The sequence below is a fragment of the Anomaloglossus baeobatrachus genome, chromosome 6, assembly GCF_048569485.1.
Source record: "Anomaloglossus baeobatrachus isolate aAnoBae1 chromosome 6, aAnoBae1.hap1, whole genome shotgun sequence".
NCBI classification, from domain to species: Eukaryota; Metazoa; Chordata; class Amphibia; order Anura; family Aromobatidae; genus Anomaloglossus; species Anomaloglossus baeobatrachus.
The window spans coordinates 87,498,758-87,522,196 of record NC_134358.1 but is presented as its reverse complement, the minus strand read 5'-3'; positions in this window follow the sequence as shown (position 1 = coordinate 87,522,196).

Here is a 23,439-nt window from a genome sequence, read left to right as displayed (position 1 = left end):
CAAGAATCCGCTGGGAAACCCTAATCCGCCCAAAAGAGGCGGGCGGGGCAGGCCTGCCGGATTGTCGTCGTTATTACTTAGCTGTCGCACACGCCCGTGTACTGGACTTAATCCATAACCATTCGTCGAAATTATGGGTTCGCATGGCGACGGATATGTGTCCGACCCCGGTTGGAGCCCTGCCGTGGCTGCGCCCACCCCCTCCCCTAAATAGCCCAGACATATCCTACACAACAGCTAACACTCTGAAAACCCTGAGTGGCCCCTATATGAAAAAAGAGTTGCTGGATGGAACTGGCCCTATGTTCCCCATTTCAGGAAACCCGAAGTTTGGCCCGGGATATACCGCTCCGACGTTTTTGGGCTGCCCCAAAACCCGTCCTCTACGACTATGCCACGTTGCTCCTAACGGGGTACTGTTACCAATCAACACGATCCTAGGTGACATTCCTCCCAATCCACGCCACGAATTTGAATACAATCAGCTCCAACACTTTTTTGCGTCAATCCCGGAGAAAGGAACACTAATACGCCCCTTGTCAACATTTGAATCTCTCTGCCTTACAAAATCTATTATTCCACACACGACCTCGGTCATCTACAAATTGCTCTTTGAAAAAGACCTTCTCTCTCTGCCCCCATTTTGTAAAGCTTGGGAATCAAAATTACAGAAAACCTTCACGAAAACCCAATGGGATAAATGTTTTTCCCTCTCACATAAATCAGTTATAGCATCTAAATCACAAGAGACAAGTTATAAGATCATATCAAGGTGGTATAGGGTTCCAATCACATTAAATAAATGGTTTCCAGGGGTCCCGGATATATGCTGGCGTTGCGGAGCAGAGGTGGGAACAATGACACACATATGGTGGTCGTGCCCGACCCTGAGCGCCTTTTGGAAAGGAGTTCTCAAGACTATTCTGGAAGTAACGGGTGTCTTAGTTCCGCCATCCCCAGAAGCAATCCTACTATACATGTTCCCCATGTCCAAATCCAAGTATAAAAAATCATTGCTCAAACACCTATTACAGGCTGCGAAAACAGTGATCCCCAGACACTGGAGATCGCTGGATCCCCCGTCCATGGAGGAGTGGTTTGCGGAGGTGGCTGCAATTTACCGTATGGAGTCGCTGATTGCGTGCTCCCAACAAGAAAGAGATATAGTTTCCAAGACTTGGTTTCAATGGGAGGCGTTCTTATCCTCTTCTCTATATAGGCAAATCCTGACATAAAGTGCAATGCTCCGTGTTTCTTCTTCTTCTCCTCATTTCCTCTTACTTTATAGTTTACTCCTCTTCTTTCCCTACTTCAAATGTTTTTCCTTTTTCTTTTAGGATTAAGAGTTCTCCATGTTGGGAGACCAAAATTGGTAATTTACCTGTATACTTGCCTGAATACACAAAATATTTCTTATTATTTATATCTCTCCCTGATTTGGGGATTTGCCATTAATGACAACTCAGGTGATACACCTTGTCAGAATGTTAGCAGTGTATTGAATCAAATTCCTACCAAAGTGATATACTGATTCTCATCGCGCAAGTGACTAATCAAATCTCTTCAGTGTTTTTCTTTCTGTATTTTAATAATTTGAAAATCAATAAAAATCTATTGAAATAAAAAAAAAGAGTAAATTTCATAGAGAAAGACTTGTAACAGTGCATAAACTTGATTATGCATGTCAGTAATACTGGTGAGCAAGCAATAAAATGTTAAAATGCTCAACATTAAAATCGAGTAGATTGGACGGTTGGACGGTTTCGACTTGAGTACGGAGTATAATGGAAGTCAGTGGGAAACTCAAGCATTTTCCAGAAGACCCTAACAGGAGGGCTGGGGGCCAGGAAAATTGCTGAAATGGATGGACACATCTATGACTCCAAAATTGCTGTTAGGTACTAAATAAATATTTTTTTAAAAAAATGACATAGGATCCCCCCTATTTTTGATAACCAGCCAAGGTAAAGCAGACAGTTGTTGACTGATATTATCAGGCTGGGAAGGTCAAAGGTTATTTGGCCCTTCCAGACCAATATTATAATCACAAAAAAGAATAGAAAAAAAAATATCCTCTAAAACGAAAATACTTTATCAATTAATTGAAAAATAGAAAAGTAACGTCCTAAAAGTCACACGCCTGCACAGTCAAATGCTGACAAATGTCGTATAAGGGTGAAAACACATATGAAAAATACACGTTATATGAAGTAGATACATTAGATACGATATAGACAGGTGTTTAGCAGTGCTGGCCTAGTGCTTTAATATTGGAGCCACAACTCAACAATGAGCTTGAAATATGCAGGCTAAATATCCCCTATGTTTTGCCTTGTCTTGCAGCGGAGGTAAATACACCATACGTTTTTGGCAATGGCTCACTCTAGTCTATCCCGAATAACTACTTCTAACCATAAATATGGTGTCCATCACCGAAAACCATTAAGTGCAAACAGTGCAAAAAGTGCTGAGGTAAGCAGTAAAAAGTCTTAGGTCATATAAGCAGGAGTACCAAAGAATGATGTCTCATGTGAAATAGCAACATGTGGGGTTAATATAAGCGTTCTCACACACAGATATTGATTTGATACCTTTACTCCCACATCAATAGTATAAGCAGATCTAAAACATATACCCTAGTCAGCAAAACTATTCATAGTGCTGCAAGGTGTATTTAGCCGGCTATAGATGAATACTCACCCATAATCACTCCTTGTCTGCGTGGGGATGCACCTCCAGGACCCCAACGCGCTTTTCGCGTAGGCTTCTTCAGGTTGGGTTGTATTCAGATGATGCTTATATAATTAGGGTTATAATAGAGAACAGTCCCAAATTAATTGTGGCCTATAAAAGGATACCCAGACAGTCAGGTATACTCATCTGCTAAGGTCACCACAATGATCCCAACACATTTCTCTGTTTCCTATAAGGGTTAATCAGGAGATGTAAAATAGGCTCTAAATCAGACTCTAAAAAGTCCCATCATACTGTTTCACAAAAAGCGGTAAAAAAACAAAAAGTCAAATGTAAAGAAAAAAGGTATCACTGAAAACATCAACTCACCCAGCAAAAATGAAGTTCTCTTATGACTGTCAGTGGAAACAAAAGTTACGGCTCTTAAAATATGACTATGCTAAAACAAATAACTTTGGTAAAAAATAGTTTTTAATGTACATGTGGCACCCTGGACAAGCCAGGACATCACAGGTACTGCAACAACACACCCCACACCCCGGCTAGGTACATCAAGGTCAGACAAAATCCTTGTTGCCTCCCTCCAGGGGCTGATGTCCACACCAGGGGGTGGAGCCAGGTGGTTGGCCCCACCCACCGAGGAGTTCACAGTCCTGGAGGCGGGAAAAGGAGGGCAGTTTAGTTCAGTTCAGTTGAGTGAAGTGGTAGTAGAGGAGACTGACTGTGTCCGGGTGCGTGGCCCGGGCACATACAGCAAGGTTGGCAGACGGTGGTGACCGTCTTCAGGAGGGGCTGATTGACGTGAACCGTAAGGACCGGGGACGGGCGGTGGCCCGCCGGTACCGGATCAGGGAGCGAAGAGAAGCCAGCACCATTCGGCAGGGCCTACGGACCCCGACCAGGCTTGGAGTCGCCGTAAAACCGGTCAAATCCGTTAGCAAAGGGTACCTCCGGGGTTTCCCAGCAGTCAAGATCCGATTGAAGGCAACCGCTCAAACCGTGAAGGGAAATACAGTCACCACCAAGGCTACAGTTCCCAGGGCGAGAGCCTGCGGGCAAAAGGGGCTCCCTCAGCCTCCATCCAAGCTGGGGAGCAGGTTACCAGTGGGAAGCCACCAGAACCGAGAACATAACACAGGTGCAGGGAAAGGCAGTCACTACCAACTTACCGGGAGAAGAACAACCGCAGCCGTCTGTGGGACCCGTCCATCCAGCCGTTTGTTTTACCGGAGAATTTGCATTCATCATTGGCTGAGTGAGTACCACTGTGCCGTGCGGCACAGCGCTGCCCCCACGACCCTGCACCTCACAAGGCCCCGTAACCCGCCTGCCATCCCTCCCTCACCGGGCTCCGGGACAACCAACCCCCCTACCCATGGAGGGGAAAAACAACATCCAAGCTGCTCCCTGTCATCGCTCCCGGGATCCCCGTCCAGAGCAGCAGTGGTGTCACAACCTCACCACAACCGTGGGTGGCGTCATGGACAATAAATCCCCAAAACCATTCCCCTTTTCACTCACGGGCGAGGAGCGCCGCTCGAGTCCCCGGATCCGGCCCACTGCTCGAGCCACCGAGCAGCCAGCGAAGCAGCAGCAGCGCCGGACCCGAGCGTGGTGAGCGCAGCATCCCCTCCCCGCCCGCGACATACAACCTAGCAAAACATAAAAAAATATATAAATCTGGTAATGCTATTATTAAAGAACTCCAGACTAATGTTTTACAAAACCGGCTAGACTCAACCAAAGGCATTTTTGTTCAGAAAAAAATATGAGTCATTTCACCAAATGTTTTTTAAGCAAAGTGCATACAAAAAACTTTATTAAAGTGTCAAGTGCATTAAAAACAGAAGGATTTTTTTCAATTATTCATTCAGTGGTAAAATACATGAATACAGGAAAATGGGGCCTTTTAAGCAAGTGACCCATATGGCGGTACATTAAGCCAAACAGTTTGCTCCAATGATACAATCTATGTATAATGCTGTATCACTCCGTATAGTTATCATGTCCAACCAAAATTCGATACCATAATGTCAATATTCCATTCATAAATCAGTGCAAAACGTCAGTAAGCAGTCAATTATACACCGCACATGGAGATACACTTTTCATCAATGACTATATTGGTACAAAGTATAGTGATTTTTCCAGGCAAATTACTGGCCAAAATGTTAAATTCATGAAAAGGAAAGAATGGCTGAATCAAACACTGGTTACTGGAGTTTACTATAGATATTCCAACACGGAGTATACATATATCCAGTGGAAAGTGAATAGTATTGTCATGTGCCACTCCATAAATCAGGGCCGGCTCCAGGTTTTTGTGGGCCCCGGGCGGAAGAGTCCCAGTGGGCCCCATCCACACGCAGACACACATACGTACACATACATATACATATTTAACGACAAACTCACAAAAATACATATAGAACTGACACATCTATACAGTCATATACACTGACATACATAGATACACATCATACATGCATACAGACAAACACACACAGCTCTGCTGGATACATACATACAGACACAGCGCTGCTACATACATACACACATAGCTCTGCCACATACATACACACATAGCTCTGCTATATACATGCACACATAACTCTGCTATATACATACACACATAGCTCTGCTGCATACATACACACATAGCTCTGCTGCATACATACACACATAGCTCTGCTATATACATACACACATAGCTCTGCTGCATACATACACACATAGCTCTGCTGCATACATACACACATAGCTCTGCTGCATACATACACACATAGCTCTGCTATATACATGCACACATAGCTCTGCTATATACATGCACACATAGCTCTGCTATATACATACACACATAGCTCTGCTACATACACACATAGCTCTGCTATATACATGCACACATAGCTCTGCTATATACATACACACATAGCTCTGCTATATACATGCACACATAGCTCTGCTATATACATGCACACATAGATCTGCTATATACATGCACACATAGCTCTGCTATATACATACACACCTAGCTCTGCTACATACACACATAGCTCTGCCACATACACACATAGCTCTGCCACATACATACACACATAGCTCTGCTACATACACACATAGCTCTGCCACATACATACACACATAGCTCTGCTACATACACACATAGCTCTGCTATATACATACACACCTAGCTCTGCTACATACACACATAGCTCTGCTATATACATACACACATAGCTCTGCTATATACATGCACACATAGCTCTGCTATATACATACACACCTAGCTCTGCTATATACATACACACCTAGCTCTGCTACATACATACAGAGACAGACACGCGCGGCTCCGGGGGGGGCATAAATCGGGGTTGGGGAGGGCACATACCGCTCAGGTCACGGAGGAGAAGGGGCCCACACAGCGCCGGAGGGACACGCTGTGCTGGGGGTCGCTGGCTGGCACTGCAACTCTCATCTGTGGGACTGAGCAGGATGCCGGTCTGTAGCTCCGCCCACAGATGAAGTTCAAACCAGGAAGTCTGCGCGCCTTAAAGAGACGGCGCCGCAGATTCCTGCCGAGGACTGCGGTCCCCGGAACTCGGCCCGGGGACCGCAGAACTAAGGAGAGTGGGCCCCGGCCAAGGTGCACCAGAGCTGACGAGGCCGAGTGGGCCCCCCCGGCTCTCCAGGGCCCCGGCATTTGCCCGGGTATGCCGGGTGCTGACGCCGGCCCTGCCATAAATTACCAATAGTTACAAATATTAATATATGACAAACGCTCTCACATTCCACAGTCGCCTATACATATAAAGAGCAAGCACAAGCTAAGTTGCAGAATCCAAGGCTAAATCGCCATTACCCATGTGGGGTGAATAAATAAATCTGGTAATGCTGTAATCTAATTGAAGTGAAGAATAAGTGCACAGTGAAAAATATTCCTGAATTGCTATATATTTGTTCATTTTGTCTCCTAAAAATTGCAAGAGAAATATTATGAAACTCAAAACTTTACTAATAAAAATTGAAACTCATTCCTCAAACAATAAGTACTCACAGAGTTCTGTCATCAGAAAAACAAAAAGTTACAGTGCTCAATCTATGGTAATTTTTTGAGAAGACTTATTAAAGAGTTAATATTGACTTTTAGGTTTGCTAATTCCAATAGGTTTCACTAGGATACAAGTCTCCCTCTCTGAAGAGGCCATTTGCATGTCAGGATTCTTATTATTTATTTGGAATCTTGATTATTTTAGTGAATGACTTTGGTGCTGGTTATGTGATGAACACACACGTACTCAGGTTTGTGTAGCTTACTATAGCTTTATCTTGTACTAGTCCTGATTATCACATGACCTGGACTGGTTTTCATCCTCTCTGCATGTACTGTATATATATACAGTGGGTTATGGGAAGTTTTCAGACCCCTGAGAATTTTTCACTCTTTGTTTCATTGCAGCCATTTGGTAAATTCAAAAAAGTTCATTTTTTTTCTCATTAATGTACACTCTGCACCCCATCTTGACAGAAAAAAAGACAGAAATGTAGCATTTTTTTCAAGTTGATTAAACAAGAAAAACCAAAATATCACTTGGTCATAGATATTCAGATCCTTTGCTCAGTATTGAGTAGAAGCACCCTCCTTTTGAGCTAGTACAACCATGAGTCTTCTTGGGAATAATGCAACAATCTTTTCACACCTGGATTTGAGGATCCTCTGCCATTCTTCCTTGCAGATCCTCTCCAGTTCCGTCAGGTTGGATGGTGAACCTTGGTGGACAGCCATTTTCAGATCTCTCCAGAGATACTCAATTGCGTTTAGGTCAGGGCTCTGGCTGGGCCAGTCAAGAATGGTCACAGAGTTGTTCTGGAGCCACTCCTTTGTTATTTTAGCTGTGTGATTTGGGTCATTGTCTTGTTGGAAGCTGAACTTTTGGCCAAGTCTGAGGTCCAGAGCACTCTGGAAGAGGTTTTCTTTCAGGATATCTCTGTACTTCGCTGCAGTCATCTTTCTTTCAATTGCAACCAGTCATCCTGACCCTGCAGCTGAAAAACATCCTCATAGCATGATGCTGCTACCGCCATGTTTCACTGTTGGGCAGGTGATGAGCAGTGCCTGGATTTCTCCACACATACCGCCTAGAATTATCACCAAAAAGTTCTATCTTCTTCTCATCAGACTAGAGAATCTTATTTTTCATAGTATGGGAGTCCTTCATGTGTATTTTGCAAACTATGAGGGCTTTCATATGTCTTGCACTGAGGAGAGGCTTCCATCGGGCTACTCTACCATAAAGGCCCGGCTGGTGGAGGCTGCAGTGATAGTTGACTTTGTGAAACTTTCTCCCATCTCCCTACTGCATCTCTGGAGCTCAGCCACAGTGATCTTGAAGTTCTTCTTTACCTCTCTCACCAAGGCTCTTCTCCCATAATTGCTCAGTTTGACTGGACAGTCAGTTTTAGGAAGAGTTCTGGGGGTCCCAAACTTCTTTTATTTAAGAATTATGGAGGCCACTGTGCTCTTAGGAACCTTGAGTACTGCAGAAATTGTTTTGTAACCTTGGCCAGATCTGTGCCTTTCCACAATTCTGTCTCAGAGCTCCTTGGGCAGTTCCTTTGACCTCATGATTCTCATTTGGTCTGACATACACTGTGAGCTGTGAGATCTTATATAGACAGGTGTGCGCCTTTCCAAATCAAGTCCTATCAGTTTATTTAAACACAGCTGGACTCCAATGAAAGAGTAGAACCATCTCAAGGAGGATCACAAGGAAATGGACAGCATGTGACTTAAATATGAGTGTCTGAGCAAAGGGTCTGAATACTAATTACCATGGGATATTTCAGTTTTTCTTGTTTAATAAATTTACAGAATAAAATCTGGAGGAGACAAAATGGCGCACATGGTGTATTATCCTAGGGAAGAGGGGAAAAGGAGGTTAAGAAAAACTCACCTTGGGGAGTTGTGAGGGTCACAACTACCATTAAAGAATAGTATCAAACCACATTGGTTGCCGCATGTGAAACCACGTAGGCTGCTACTATTTTTAATAAATTTGCAGAGATTTCCACATTTCTTTCTTTCGCTGTTAAGATGGGGTGCAGAAAAAAAGAGGAATTTTTTGGAATTAACCAAACGGCTGCAATGAAACAAAGAGTGAAACATTTAAAGGGGCCTGAATACTTTCCGTACCCACTGTATATGTATATATATATATATATATATATATATATATATATTAACTTTCACTAATTGAATAATAGCCTATCACTAAATATTTAATTTATGCCTTTTGCAAGGCAAAGTCAATTTATAATTCTTTTTTTTTTCACTCTGGTTATTAATGATTCCGTTTGATCTGTCTATATGAGCAAAGCTTCAAACCTTTTCATCTTAGAAAGTTATTATTTGCTAATTTGCAGTGTTTGCAATCCAAGTCCCCCTATCCATTATGTATCCCGCATTACAATTATCAAAACAGTTTAATTAATCACTAGGAATCAGTTTTTGTACAAATCTGCTGATGGATTCTGGGTAATGTCGCTGTTTACCATCAAGCAAATAGCAACATTTAACTCGGTTTCAGAACATTAAACTGCTCGAATAAAGCAAATGGATATTACAAGGAGTTGGCCATCTGCCTTTATTTTCTTTTTACTTTTCAGGGAAAAAAAAGAAATCTCTTTAAGGAGGTGGGAAACTGATAGCGGCACAAAACTATTTCTTAAACGGTCAAAATCCCATCCAAATGCCGTGGTGATGAATTGTATGACAAAGCTGCCTTTGAGATCATGTAGTGTGAGTGTGAAGGCAAGTGGTGACGTTTAATGATTATTTGATGCTCTTGCATTTGAAGAAGGATTATAGAAATCTTTTCCCACTTAAAGTTTGATGAATAGGCCTAGTGACAGCCATTTACCAACAAACAAAAACATCACCAGCCTCCGTACGAGTTAGGCCAGTCTTTAGATTTAGTGTCCTGGAGTAATTCAGGAGGTCAGCCGGCCCCTATTGAACATCCACTGTAAGACCACATCCTATTGAGGATGCTTTAAGCATCCAAGAAGGGTTTACTTTAAATTCACCCAACTGGTATAATGTTCGCTTTTAAGAAATTCTGCTTTTTTATGACCCCACTCCAAGGAAACACATCAACATGACACAGTGAAGATCGTATAGGGCAAGACCTCATCACTCTATTAAAGAGATTTTTCACCCCATTGATTTCATGTATTTAAAGCATGGATGAAGTTCAAAGCAATTTCTCCTTCCATATTATTACTCATCATGTACAGTCATGGCCAAAAGTGTAGACACCCTGAAATTGTTCCAGAAAATTATTGCAATTACACATTTTTTTGTCTTACACATGTTTATTTCCTTTGTATGTATTGGAACAATACAATAATATACAGAGAATAAAATGACAAATTGGATATAATTTTACACAAAAACAAAAAATTGTCCAGACAAATTTGATTGCACCTTTCCAAAATTATAGGTGAAGAACTTTTGTTTTAATCATGTGATGCTCATTAAAACTTACTTGTGGTAACAGGTGTGGGCAATATGAAAACCGCCTGGTAGAATAGTATGGGCGTGACTAAAGGCTGCTTTACACGCAGCGACATTGCTAAAGCGATGCCGTTGGGGTCACGGAATTTGTGACGCACATCCGGGGCCGTTAGCGATGTCGTTGCGTGTGACACCTACGAGCGATCGAAAAAGGTCGTAAAATCGTGCAAAATCGCTAATCGTTGACACACTCCTCCATTCCCAAATATCGCTGCTGTGGCAGGACGCAGGTTGTTCGTGGTTCCTGCGGCAGCACACATCGCTATGTGTGACACCGCAGGAACGAGGAACCTCACCTTACCTGCGTCCGCCAGCAATGAGAAAGGAAGGAAGGAGGTGGGCGGGATGTTCGTCCCGCTTAGTGACGCCGCTGTGACGCCGAACGAACCGCCCCCTTAGAAAGGAGACAGTTTGCCGGCAACAGCGACGTCGCTAGGCAGGTAAGTACGTGTGACGGGTGTAAGCGATGTTGTGCGACTGTGGCCACGAGCAGCGATATGCCCGTGACGCACAACCGACATGGGCGGGTACGGACGCTAGCGATAACGGTAGCGATATCGCAGCGTGTAAAGTGGACTTAATAGGCTGCTAACCAGTTACTGTGCACCAGTTACTGTGCAACTGCATGTGTGAACAGTGCCCTATACAAGCCAATTGTGTGCAATTTTATCATCCAGCAATCGCCCCCTCCATGAACTGGAAGTGTGTGAGTGATTTGTTTCTTTTGCACCTGTGATGCCTCCACCTCTTTGGGGGTCCTGCTGCATCCTGCTAGTACATTAGTTCCTTGGCCTGGGCAGGTTCTAACTGCTGCCCTCTATTTGCTGTAAGTCAATATGAAAACCACACCTGAAACCAGATAAAAAGGAGAGAAGTTATCTCTCTTAAATACCCTGCTGCTTTGTTGAAATCAGTAATTTTGGTAGGATGAAGATGCTGAAGATATAATACAGCCATCAGCCATTCTCACTAGCCATCTAGTCTGCTGCAACTCTCTACTAATCGTTCTCCCTCGCAATAAACTCTCCCCTCTCCAATCTATCATCAATGTGTTACACAGAAGACAGGAATGCAACATGCAATAAGGACGACTCAGTAGTGACTTCAATGGGTCTTTATTTGGTGGGAACATGGAGAAGGAGTGAGGAGCAATGAGTAAGCAACAGACAATGAAGAAATACAAAGCAAAAGACATTAAATGACAGTCAGCACATTTCACACTTACACTCGACTGATCATGTGACACCCTGGCAAAACCAGGTAGTCACACATACAGGCCCCCGCATAACACCATCCCTCACAGGGTTACACACAGCCGACCTGAAACCCTAGTCACCCCCCTCAGGGCAAGACAGACACATCAGTGGGCGGGACCAGGCAGTTAGGAAATGCCCACCTAGGGGTCTAGACAACCCGGGGCGGGAAAGCAAAAAGATTAAGTCTAGAGTTCAAGTTGAGAGGAGTGGAGGCTGGGGCTAGGTGTAGCTCCAGCGGAGGTGAAGCTCAAGTTGACTGGCGCCCTGGTGCCTTGGCTAGGTGGCAGACGGTGGTCCCCATCAGCAGGTGATGGGAAGACGGCAGCTGGAGTTCCGAGGTAGATCGGGACAGGGTTGCAGCCCGCCGGTACCGATACTAGAGAACCGACCCGGAAACCGTGCACAGAGGGGGTACTTGGACCCTGAAGCCAGGACCAGAACCAATGGCCTAGCTAATTAACCAATTGAGGGCAGGATTTTAGGTCCTGTCCCAACCAAAGTCCCAAAAGCAGACAACCACCCGCAGAGAGGGATAGGGCAACCGCCAGGGCCCGGTAGATCCCATGGGTCAGCGTCAGTGGGCACGGCTCCTCAGGTACACAACAAGTCGGGAGCGGACTCCAGTGTTCCATACCGGGAAGCCTCTATCAAAAACGAAGAAACTTCAGCTCTCCCCTCTTCACTCCCAAATCTTACCTCCGGTGCACGGAAACACCCTGACCTGGGTGGGAACACATGAAGAAAGGAAGAAATTCCAGCAACTTCAGGAGAAAGTAGAATTTTCTTAAAAAACAGTTTCTTTATTGGTAATAAAAATATTAATATTCCATCCAAGCAAGACAAAAATAGAGAGGCAAGACAGAGGAGCTGTTTCCTACGCGTTTCAACCTGAATAGGTCTTAATCATGGAATGCGCAGAGGAAGTCTCTAAGACAGTATTTAAAGTCTGTGCACAACAAGAACAGGTTGAATTAATTGGATTTGTTACCACCCAGCCCATTTAGTGTGGAGAGCACAGAGAAGAGAGAAAAAAAAAAAAGTGAAAGAATAGAAACTGAGACACTGCACCAAAAAGTCAGCACAACAACAGAAAATAAAGGAAAAAACACCAAAAAATATATATACATAAACTGATTAAAAACAGAAGCAACCAGAGAGATCACATGATAAGAAATATATATATGCCCGGTGTAATCTGTAGTGAAGGGGCTCTTTAGAGACAAGAAAGATTTTTTTCTCCTGACAGGGACAAAAGAAGAATAACGAATAACGTTTGGAACACCATTCTAAGTCTGAACTGGGTGCAAAAAACCTAAAAAAACATCACTATGGGGAGATAAGGTATGCACACCAGTGACTATGTAAGGGGAATACATGGAATAGCAGAAACTGCTGTGTGAATACTGACTTGAAAAATCCAATAGCTATGTGTAAAAGTGAAAATGTGAAAAATGGAATCTGCATTACTGCCATGAACATATGAATAAAGAGAAATTTAGCTACTGAATTGATCAATGCAATAGAGCCCCAACACTACGCCAAAGTATTTCTCTACGTTGGGGTCCCTAGCTTGTGTGTGTCCTCTCATGCAGTTAAAAAACTTACCGTGTATGGGAAGCTGAGACCCAGGCTATTTATGCGTATTGTATGGATTGGCAATAGGTGTGGTGGGGAGGGTTCACAAACGAAAAACTACTAACAATAACGAATAACGTTTGGAACACCATTCTAAGTCTGAACTGGGTGCAAAAAACCTAAAAAAACATCACTATGGGGAGATAAGGTATGCACACCAGTGACTATGTAAGGGGAATACATGGAATAGCAGAAACTGCTGTGTGAATACTGACTTGAAAAATCCAATAGCTATATGCAAGAGTGAAAATGTGAAAAATGGAATCTGCATTACTGCCATGAACATATGAATAAAGAGAAATTTAGCTACTGAATTGATCAATGCAATAGAGCCCCAACACTACGCCAAAGTATTTCTCTACGTTGGGGTCCCTAGCTTGTGTGTGTCCTCTCATGCAGTTAAAAAACTTACCGTGTATGGGAAGCTGAGACCCAGGCTATTTATGCGTATTGTATGGATTGGCAATAGGTGTGGTGGGGAGGGTTCACAAATGAAAAACTACTAACAATAACGAATAACGTTTGGAACACCATTCTAAGTCTGAACTGGGTGCAAAAAACCTAAAAAAACATCACTATGGGGAGATAAGGTATGCACACCAGTGACTATGTAAGGGGAATACATGGAATAGCAGAAACTGCTGTGTGAATACTGACTTGAAAAATCCAATAGCTATGTGTAAAAGTGAAAATGTGAAAAATGGAATCTGCATTACTGCCATGAACATATGAATCAAGAGAAATTTAGCTACTGAATTGATCAATGCAATAGAGCCCCAACACTACGCCAAAGTATTTCTCTACGTTGGGGTCCCTAGCTTGTGTGTGTCCTCTCATGCAGTTAAAAAACTTACCGTGTATGGGAAGCTGAGACCCAGGCTATTTATGCGTATTGTATGGATTGGCAATAGGTGTGGTGGGGAGGGTTCACAAACGAAAAACTACTAACAATAACGAATAACGTTTGGAACACCATTCTAAGTCTGAACTGGGTGCAAAAAACCTAAAAAAACATCACTATGGGGAGATAAGGTATGCACACCAGTGACTATGTAAGGGGAATACATGGAATAGCAGAAACTGCTGTGTGAATACTGACTTGAAAAATCCAATAGCTATGTGTAAAAGTGAAAATGTGAAAAATGGAATCTGCATTACTGCCATGAACATATGAATCAAGAGAAATTTAGCTACTGAATTGATCAATGCAATAGAGCCCCAACACTACGCCAAAGTATTTCTCTACGTTGGGGTCCCTAGCTTGTGTGTGTCCTCTCATGCAGTTAAAAAACTTACCGTGTATGGGAAGCTGAGACCCAGGCTATTTATGCGTATTGTATGGATTGGCAATAGGTGTGGTGGGGAGGGTTCACAAACGAAAAACTACTAACAATAACGAATAACGTTTGGAACACCATTCTAAGTCTGAACTGGGTGCAAAAAACCTAAAAAAACATCACTATGGGGAGATAAGGTATGCACACCAGTGACTATGTAAGGGGAATACATGGAATAGCAGAAACTGCTGTGTGAATACTGACTTGAAAAATCCAATAGCTATGTGTAAAAGTGAAAATGTGAAAAATGGAATCTGCATTACTGCCATGAACATATGAATCAAGAGAAATTTAGCTACTGAATTGATCAATGCAATAGAGCCCCAACACTACGCCAAAGTATTTCTCTACGTTGGGGTCCCTAGCTTGTGTGTGTCCTCTCATGCAGTTAAAAAACTTACCGTGTATGGGAAGCTGAGACCCAGGCTATTTATGCGTATTGTATGGATTGGCAATAGGTGTGGTGGGGAGGGTTCACAAACGAAAAACTACTAACAATAACGAATAACGTTTGGAACACCATTCTAAGTCTGAACTGGGTGCAAAAAACCTAAAAAAACATCACTATGGGGAGATAAGGTATGCACACCAGTGACTATGTAAGGGGAATACATGGAATAGCAGAAACTGCTGTGTGAATACTGACTTGAAAAATCCAATAGCTATGTGTAAAAGTGAAAATGTGAAAAATGGAATCTGCATTACTGCCATGAACATATGAATCAAGAGAAATTTAGCTACTGAATTGATCAATGCAATAGAGCCCCAACACTACGCCAAAGTATTTCTCTACGTTGGGGTCCCTAGCTTGTGTGTGTCCTCTCATGCAGTTATTGTTAGTAGTTTTTCGTTTGTGAACCCTCCCCACCACACCTATTGCCAATCCATACAATACGCATAAATAGCCTGGGTCTCAGCTTCCCATACACGGTAAGTTTTTTAACTGCATGAGAGGACACACACAAGCTAGGGACCCCAACGTAGAGAAATACTTTGGCGTAGTGTTGGGGCTCTATTGCATTGATCAATTCAGTAGCTAAATTTCTCTTGATTCATATGTTCATGGCAGTAATGCAGATTCCATTTTTCACATTTTCACTTTTACACATAGCTATTGGATTTTTCAAGTCAGTATTCACACAGCAGTTTCTGCTATTCCATGTATTCCCCTTACATAGTCACTGGTGTGCATACCTTATCTCCCCATAGGGACAAAAGAAGGACGGGAAAAAAAAAAAAAAAACACATTTATTAATGTCCAAATTACTATATAGTGAAAATTTCAATTCAAATGCTAAAGGAATAACCTTTTGTTTTCTGAGAAACAACTGCAAACAATCAGAAGCTACATGATGTGGAATGGAAGGATAAAGACTGACAATATCACATGTCAGCCACATGTAGTTGCCCTGCCAGGATATAGAATTCAAATTATTGATAAGGGATTTAGTGTCTCTGAGAAAACCTGGCAATTCTCTAACTAAAGGCTGCAAAAAATGATCCAACCAAGCACCAAGTTTTTCACCAAGGGAACCAATGCCGGATATAATGGGCCTAAATGGAGGGGGAAAAACACCTTTATGTAGTTTAGGGAGGGCATGGTACACAGGAATCACAGGATGATCCACTGTAAGATAATCAAAAATTTTTTGTGTAAAAATGCCCCCCTCCAAACCAGCCTGAAGCATTTTATCCATCTTTACCTTGAAGAAATTAGTTGGGTCCCCTTGTAAATGTAAATACGTATGATCATCAGACAAAATGGCATGGTTCATTTTGAAATACAAAAGAGCATCCAAAACAACAACCCCTCCCCCCTTATCGGCTTTGCCTCTGTTCACAATAGATGTCTAGACAATCTTGTTTTCACAGGCATTGAAAAAGTTTCCAGACCTAAAAGGGGTGGGGATCTTAGAAGAAAGATTCTTAATAGAGAATCTTTCTGGATCTTCAAATTTGGCACGAGAATGCCGCATGGTATGAATATGAGGAGAGATCTTGTTATGCAGTATACTTGAATTCCAGAATTATTTGTTCTTTATAGGACATACCTTTTCAGTACCAATAACTATATCATATTATACTGTAGTAATTATTGGATATTTGATGGTTTAAGGTTATTCCTTTAGCATTTGAATTGAAATTTTCACTATATAGTAATTTGGACATTAATAAATGTGTTTTTTTGTTTTTTTTTCCCGTCCTTCTTTTGTCCCTGTCAGGAGAAAAAAATCTTTCTTGTCTCTAAAGAGCCCCTTCACTACAGATTACACCGGGCATATATATATTTCTTATCATGTGATCTCTCTGGTTGCTTCTGTTTTTAATCAGTTTATGTATATATATTTTTTGGTGTTTTTTCCTTTATTTTCTGTTGTTGTGCTGACTTTTTGGTGCAGTGTCTCAGTTTCTATTCTTTCACTTTTTTTTTTCTCTCTTCTCTGTGCTCTCCACACTAAATGGGCTGGGTGGTAACAAATCCAATTAATTCAACCTGTTCTTGTTGTGCACAGACTTTAAATACTGTCTTAGAGACTTCCTCTGCGCATTCCATGATTAAGACCTATTCAGGTTGAAACGCGTAGGAAACAGCTCCTCTGTCTTGCCTCTCTATTTTTGTCTTGCTTGGATGGAATATTAATATTTTTATTACCAATAAAGAAACTGTTTTTTAAGAAAATTCTACTTTCTCCTGAAGTTGCTGGAATTTCTTCCTTTCTTCATACCGGGAAGCCTAACACAAGCAAAAACAATGCAGAGAGGAAAAGACGGCGACCACCAGCCCGGGTGGGGGACCAGAGTACAACCGGCCGTGGCACCCGGCCACCAGCACCTTGGTTTACCAAAAGACTTGTGTGATTTATTCAATTGTGAGTAACCAAACATCCCCCTGGTATGTCCGGGCGTGCAGGCCCCTGCCATCACCATCCCCTGCACAGAGCCACTGGGCCCCAGGGCAACCATCCCTACCCATGGAGGGGTTACCATCCAGCTGTCATTACATCTCCCTCGGGGTGTCCCACAACAGCAGTGGTGGTACCACCTTTCACCACACACCGTGGGTGGCGTCATGAACTGAACACGGCCAAGCCTGTACAACTACGTCCCCCTTTTCATTTGGCGTGTCCGCGTGACCCCCGGGTCCGGAGGATCCCTTGAGCCACACAGCGGGTCCGGATCCGAGCAGCCCGGCTGCTACAGGTGTGGGGGCGGCACAATCACATATGTTCAAATGTGACGCCCTGGCCGGGCCAGGTAGTCACAGATAGGGCCCAGCACTACACCGTTCCCTAACAAGGTGACAGCAGCCAAACACATAAAACCCTAGTCACCCCCCTCAGTGCTTGATGGACACACCAGGGGGTGGAACCAGGCGGTCGGAAGACGCCCACCGAGGAGTTCAGACAGCCTGGGGCGGGAAAGTTCAGTCTCTGTTGAGGAGTTCAAGTCTAGAGTTCAAGTTGGAGAGGTGTGTGGGCTGGAGCTGTGTGCAGCTCCAGCAGAGGCTAGAACCAAACCTGAACCAGTGCCAGGGTAGGAGCCCTGGTACTGCTGGCTAGGAGGCAGACGGCAGTCTCCGTCTGCAGGAGCCGGGAAGACGGCTCGGTGGAATCGAGGTAGACCACGACAGGGTAGTGGCCCGCCGGTACCAACCCGGGGAACCGACTCGGAAACCGGAGCACAAAGGGGGGTACTCAGACCCTGAAGCTAGGTCCAGAAGCTACTGGGGGCTAGCTAATTAACTAATTGCGGCCAGGACTAGAGGTTCTGTCCCACCCAAAGTCCCGACTGAAGGCAACAGCCCTACGGGGTAAATAGAAAGCCACTGCCACGGCAGAGAGATCCCATTGGCCAGCGTCTGCGGGCAAAGGGCTCCTCAGGCAACCACAAGCCGGGGAGCGGACTCCTGATGTTGCAAGTGCAGCTAGTCCACCATCACAAAACAGGTGCGGGAGAAAGACAGAGACCACCAACCGAGTGGGGGACCAGACTGTGGCCGGCTGCTGGCACCGACCACCATCACCTTGGTTTACCAGAGACTCGTGTGTTTACTAATAGTGAGTACATCAGTGCCCTCCGGCCAGCAATCTCCCTGCACCGCAAAACACTCTCAACGGGTCCCGGGGCCACCATCCCTGCCCACGGAGGGGTTAACAACTTGCTGCGCAACATCTCCCCCGGGTGCCCCGTAACTGCAGCTGTGGTGTCCACCTTCACCACATCCCGTGGGTGGTGTCACGAACTTGAACAGGGCTCCGGCCGTACACCTATGTCCCCAAGCCGCAAACCCCTTTTTGATCGAAGTGACCGCAGGACCTCAGTGTCCGGAGACCCTCGAGCCACCCACTGAAGGTCCGGACCCGAGCGGCTCGGCTGCTGAGCACGGGGCGGCACACAAAACTGAAGATTATTTCAAATAAAGTCACTTAGCAATAACCCAACACCAGTCCTTCCACCAGGGGAGCGTCAGAGTCACCCTGGGGTCACAATATGAAATAATCAGAAAAGCTTAAGCTTTCATAGACCCACTTACGTATGTCATCAGTTCGTGAGATGTGGCTCAGTTACTTGGCATGCACTACACAGTTACCCCTATTAATAGCTATTCTCTCTTTTTGCCATACGTAAGGTGGGAAGTAACGGCCCCGCTCACTTGGATACTGGTGCAGAACAAATCTCCGTTTCTCAGTCTCTGGTTATTGATATCCATTCTTCATTGCTTGATTGTGTAGAGTGATCCTATACCGGTGACGGTGTTTCATGTTCAGTCTTCGGGTTCCTCTGTCAACAATATTTATTCTTTGGTTTCCTATGGCAATGATATTTGTTCTTCAGGTTTCTCTGGCAATGACAGTCGGTACTCAGGTTCCTCTGGCAACAATATTCAATCTTTGGGATCCTCTGGAAATGGTATGCAGTCTTCGGGTTCCTCTGGGCTCTGTGCAATTCCAGATGTTCCCTTGCAAATGACACAAGTCTGATCTGCTGTGCACACATCCGTTACCCTGATGATGTTGACGCCAACTCCCCCATCCTGCTGCTTGCCTGATAGATTGTTTCTTGATGCACAAATGATGTAGGCCACTGAATCTGGGTATCATCTTCTGTCTGCCCTCTTGCATTTTTCTTCTGTTAATTTGCCAGTCCTGGAGCGAAGAAACACCTTCTGCACACTAGTGTCTTTAGGGAGAGATTCCAATGTGGAAAATAGTTGTTTGCACTCCTGGACTTTCTGTATGATGCTTTCCCAGATGAACTCATCTTGTGTGTATCTTATGAGTGGGATGCCAGCATTAGTGTGCTATGTTTTTTATAAAGCTCTTCCAGAGGTGGTTAAACTTCACGTGGAGGCTCGGATTCAGGCCCATCTTCTGGTTTAGTGTGAAACGGTGGCTCTATTTCTTGAGACTTAATGGGCACTGCAAAGTACTCATGTTCCTAATCTGACAGACCTCCTTCCTACTGTATCCCACTGTTCATTTGGGAGCTGAACTGTAGGATTCCCTCCTTCAGATACACAAGGGTGGAGCATGTTGTGATGCTGTAGCTGACCCTGTGCCTCTTGCTACTCCTCAGCTTGGATTTCATAAACTGAATTGTATGGGTTAACTTGCCATGTCACCCTGTAATGGATCACCTGCCACCAATAGTGCAACTTGTTCTTGGGATGCTTAGCCCATATCCACACTTAATATCCTGATTGAAGAGGCACTTAGTGCACTGAGGTTGGTCCATTTCCCAAAATTTTTGTTCCACCAATCTTGTGTTTGGAGTCGGGGTCAGTGTTCTCGCACCCAAGAACTGACTTTTGGCTCTTGTTCAATCTTCTTCAGGGTCGAGTTGTAACTCATTTTAATCAAGTGATTTCCTGGCTGTTCCGACCAAAAAAACAGCATGTAGGGGGTGTATCCAGTAGTTGTGTGAACTCAATTGTTATATACCCACTCTATTCAAAGCTTTGGACCTGAATGATGTTTTGTACCAAAATTTGGAAATTTGGGCAACCCACCGTTGCTCCAGGACCCCCAGTTTTGCATTTTCCTGGTGTGCAAGGGGATTGTTATCAGTTCTCACATGAACGTCCGACTCTGACAACAACTCTGTGAACTTCTCTGTAATTGCCAGTACTAGTATTAATAACTCTAGCATAAAGAAGCTGTAGTTATCAGGATTCTTCTTGGATTCCAACAGAAACTGACTAGCATAGACAATCACTAGCTCTCATCCCTTCTGGACCTGGGTCAACATATACAGGACAAAGTGTTGAAAAAAGTCTGCATATGCCAGGATGGAAACGTCAGTTAGCATGACCTTCACGGCCCGGGAAGGCCTCCTCCTGTCTCAGGCCCCACTTGGTGGACCGACCTTAAGCACCTCTAGCTGTCCCCTCAATAATTTGTGCAATAGAGCTGCAGTCTTGGCAACGTCTTCAATAGAATTTGTATAGGCCCAAAAAGGCTCTCAACTGTTTTAGCGTTGTAGGAGTAGGCTATTATTGTACAACAGAAATCTTCTCCTTTATAGGATACACTCCTTCACTAGAGACAGTATTCCCCAGGTACTCGATTTCTTTCTGAAAGAGATTACATTTTCAGGGCTTGATATTCAGCCCATGCTTCTGAAGCTGTTCGCACACCTGCCCAAGTGTGCTGAGGTGCCCCTCGAAGGTGGGGGTAAAGATGGTATTGTCAAAATATATCAAAGTTGACTCTAAATTCAGAATGACCTTTCATCCGGTGTGTGAAGCTAGCCTTGCCAAGTGGAATATTAATCAAGACAAAGTGGGAATGCTAGCAGCCTGCACTCTGTCTCCCGCTGATTTTCCTTCTGATCATCGTTGCGCCCTCCCAGTAACCAGCACTGAGCATAGGATCTTCCGTGACGTCAAAATAGCATGTGACCAGTCACGTGTCTATTATCTCATTGGCTACAGACTGGTGATGCTAGGTCCTGTCAGTGCATCTCTACGGTATGCGGTTCTCGTTTGAGCAGCTCCGTGTACCGGCGATATGCTCTGGCACATGGTCGACTCCCCGTCCATGCATGTCGGCGCTCTTTACAGAGTCAGCCCCCATGCAAGGACTAGATGCCACAGCCGGTGAATAACGGAGATCACCGTTGCTATAGTAACCCACCTGTCAGCGGTGACGTCCCCGCTTACAGCCCACAGCCTCTGCTCACTCACTGAGTGATTAGACTGCATGGGAGCAGCAGCATCTTCCTCCCATGCAGTGCTGTCTGATGTAGTAGAGCTGCATGGGTTGAAAGAGAAAGAAGACAGAAGACCAGGATCGTGGAGAGCTGAGAGGGAGTAATAAACATGGAGTCTCTAATGTGTCTGTGTATTTATTTCTATTAAAGTGTTTTTTCTCTGTGTGGTGTCTTATTTTTAACCCTTTATTGGAGATTCTTAATGGCCGTGTCAAACTTGCCTGACATTAAGAATCTCTGGCTTAATACTAGCTAGTAAAACAAAGCTGGTATTAACCCATTATTACCCAGCGAGCCACCCGACTTCAGGGCAGCTGGAGGAGTTGGATACAGCGCCAGATGATGGCGCTTCTATGAAAGCGCCATTTTCTGGGGTGGCTGCGGACTGAAATTCGCAGCAGAGGGGCCCAGAAAGCTTGGGCCAACCTGTGCTGAGAATTCTAATCCCCAGCTGCCTAGTTGTACCTGGCTGGACACAAAAATGGGGCGAAGCCCATGGCGTTTTTTTTAATTATTTCATGAAATTCATGAAATAATAAAAAAAAGGTCTTCCCTATATTTTGAGTTCCCAGCCGGGTACAAATAGGCAGCTGTGGGTTGGGGGCAGCCGTACCTGCCTGCTGTACCTGGCTAGCATACAAAAAAATGGCGAAGCCCAAAACTCCTGCATACAGTCCTGGATGGAGTATACTGAGCCTTGTAGTTCTGCAGCTGCTGTCTGCTCTCCTGCATACACTAGCAAATGGAGCATGCTGAGCCTTGTAGTTCTGCAGCTGCTGTCTGCTCTCCTGCATACAGACAGACAGAAGACAGCAGCTGCAGAACTACAAGGCTCAGCATACTACATGGAGGACTGTATGCAGGAGTTTTTTGCCCCCCAAAAAAATTATGTGGGCTTCGCCATGTTTTTGTATGCTAGCCAGGTACAGCAGGCAGCTACGGGCTGCCCCAACCCCCAGTTGCCTATTTGTACCCGGCTGGGAACCAAAAAGATAGGGAAGCCCTTTTTTTTTTATTAATTCACGAACTTCATGAAATAATTAAAAAAAAAAAATGACGTGGGCTTCGCCCAATTTTTGTGTCCAGCCAGGTACAACTAGGCAGCTGGGGATTGGAATCCACAGCGCAGGGTGCCCAAGCTTTCTGGGCACCCCTGCTGCGAATTGCAGTCCACAGCCGCCCCAGAAAATAGCGCTTTCATAGAAGTGCCATTTTCTGGCGCTGTATCCAACTCTTCCAGCTGCCCTGGTGACGGGTGGCTCGCTGGGTAATAATGGAGTTAGGGCTAGCGGTATATTATCAACTGGCCCTAAGCCCAAAATACATGGTGTCACGATAATATTAGACATGGCTACCATGAATTTTTAGTACAGAAAATAAAAAACACAACACACAGAAAAATATTTTTATTAGAAATAAAACACCACACAATTAGTGACTCCATCTTTATTGAAATAAAGAACCCCCCTCCGCAGTAATCCTGGGTCAAGGGTCCCGCGCCGTCCAATCCGGATCCAATATCATCTGATCGGTTTGCTGGAAGGCAAAGCAATCAGATGATGTGTCAGGTTCAAGGGCCTGAATCACATGACACAGCAGCTGATTGTATAAACTGCTTTTATACAATCAGCTGATGCATCAGTGCAAAAAAAAAAAAAAAGCTACACACTTCTGTGCAGACTCCTGTCCGACAGCAGCAGTTGATAGTTTAGCCGGCCGGGTGGTAAAAAGC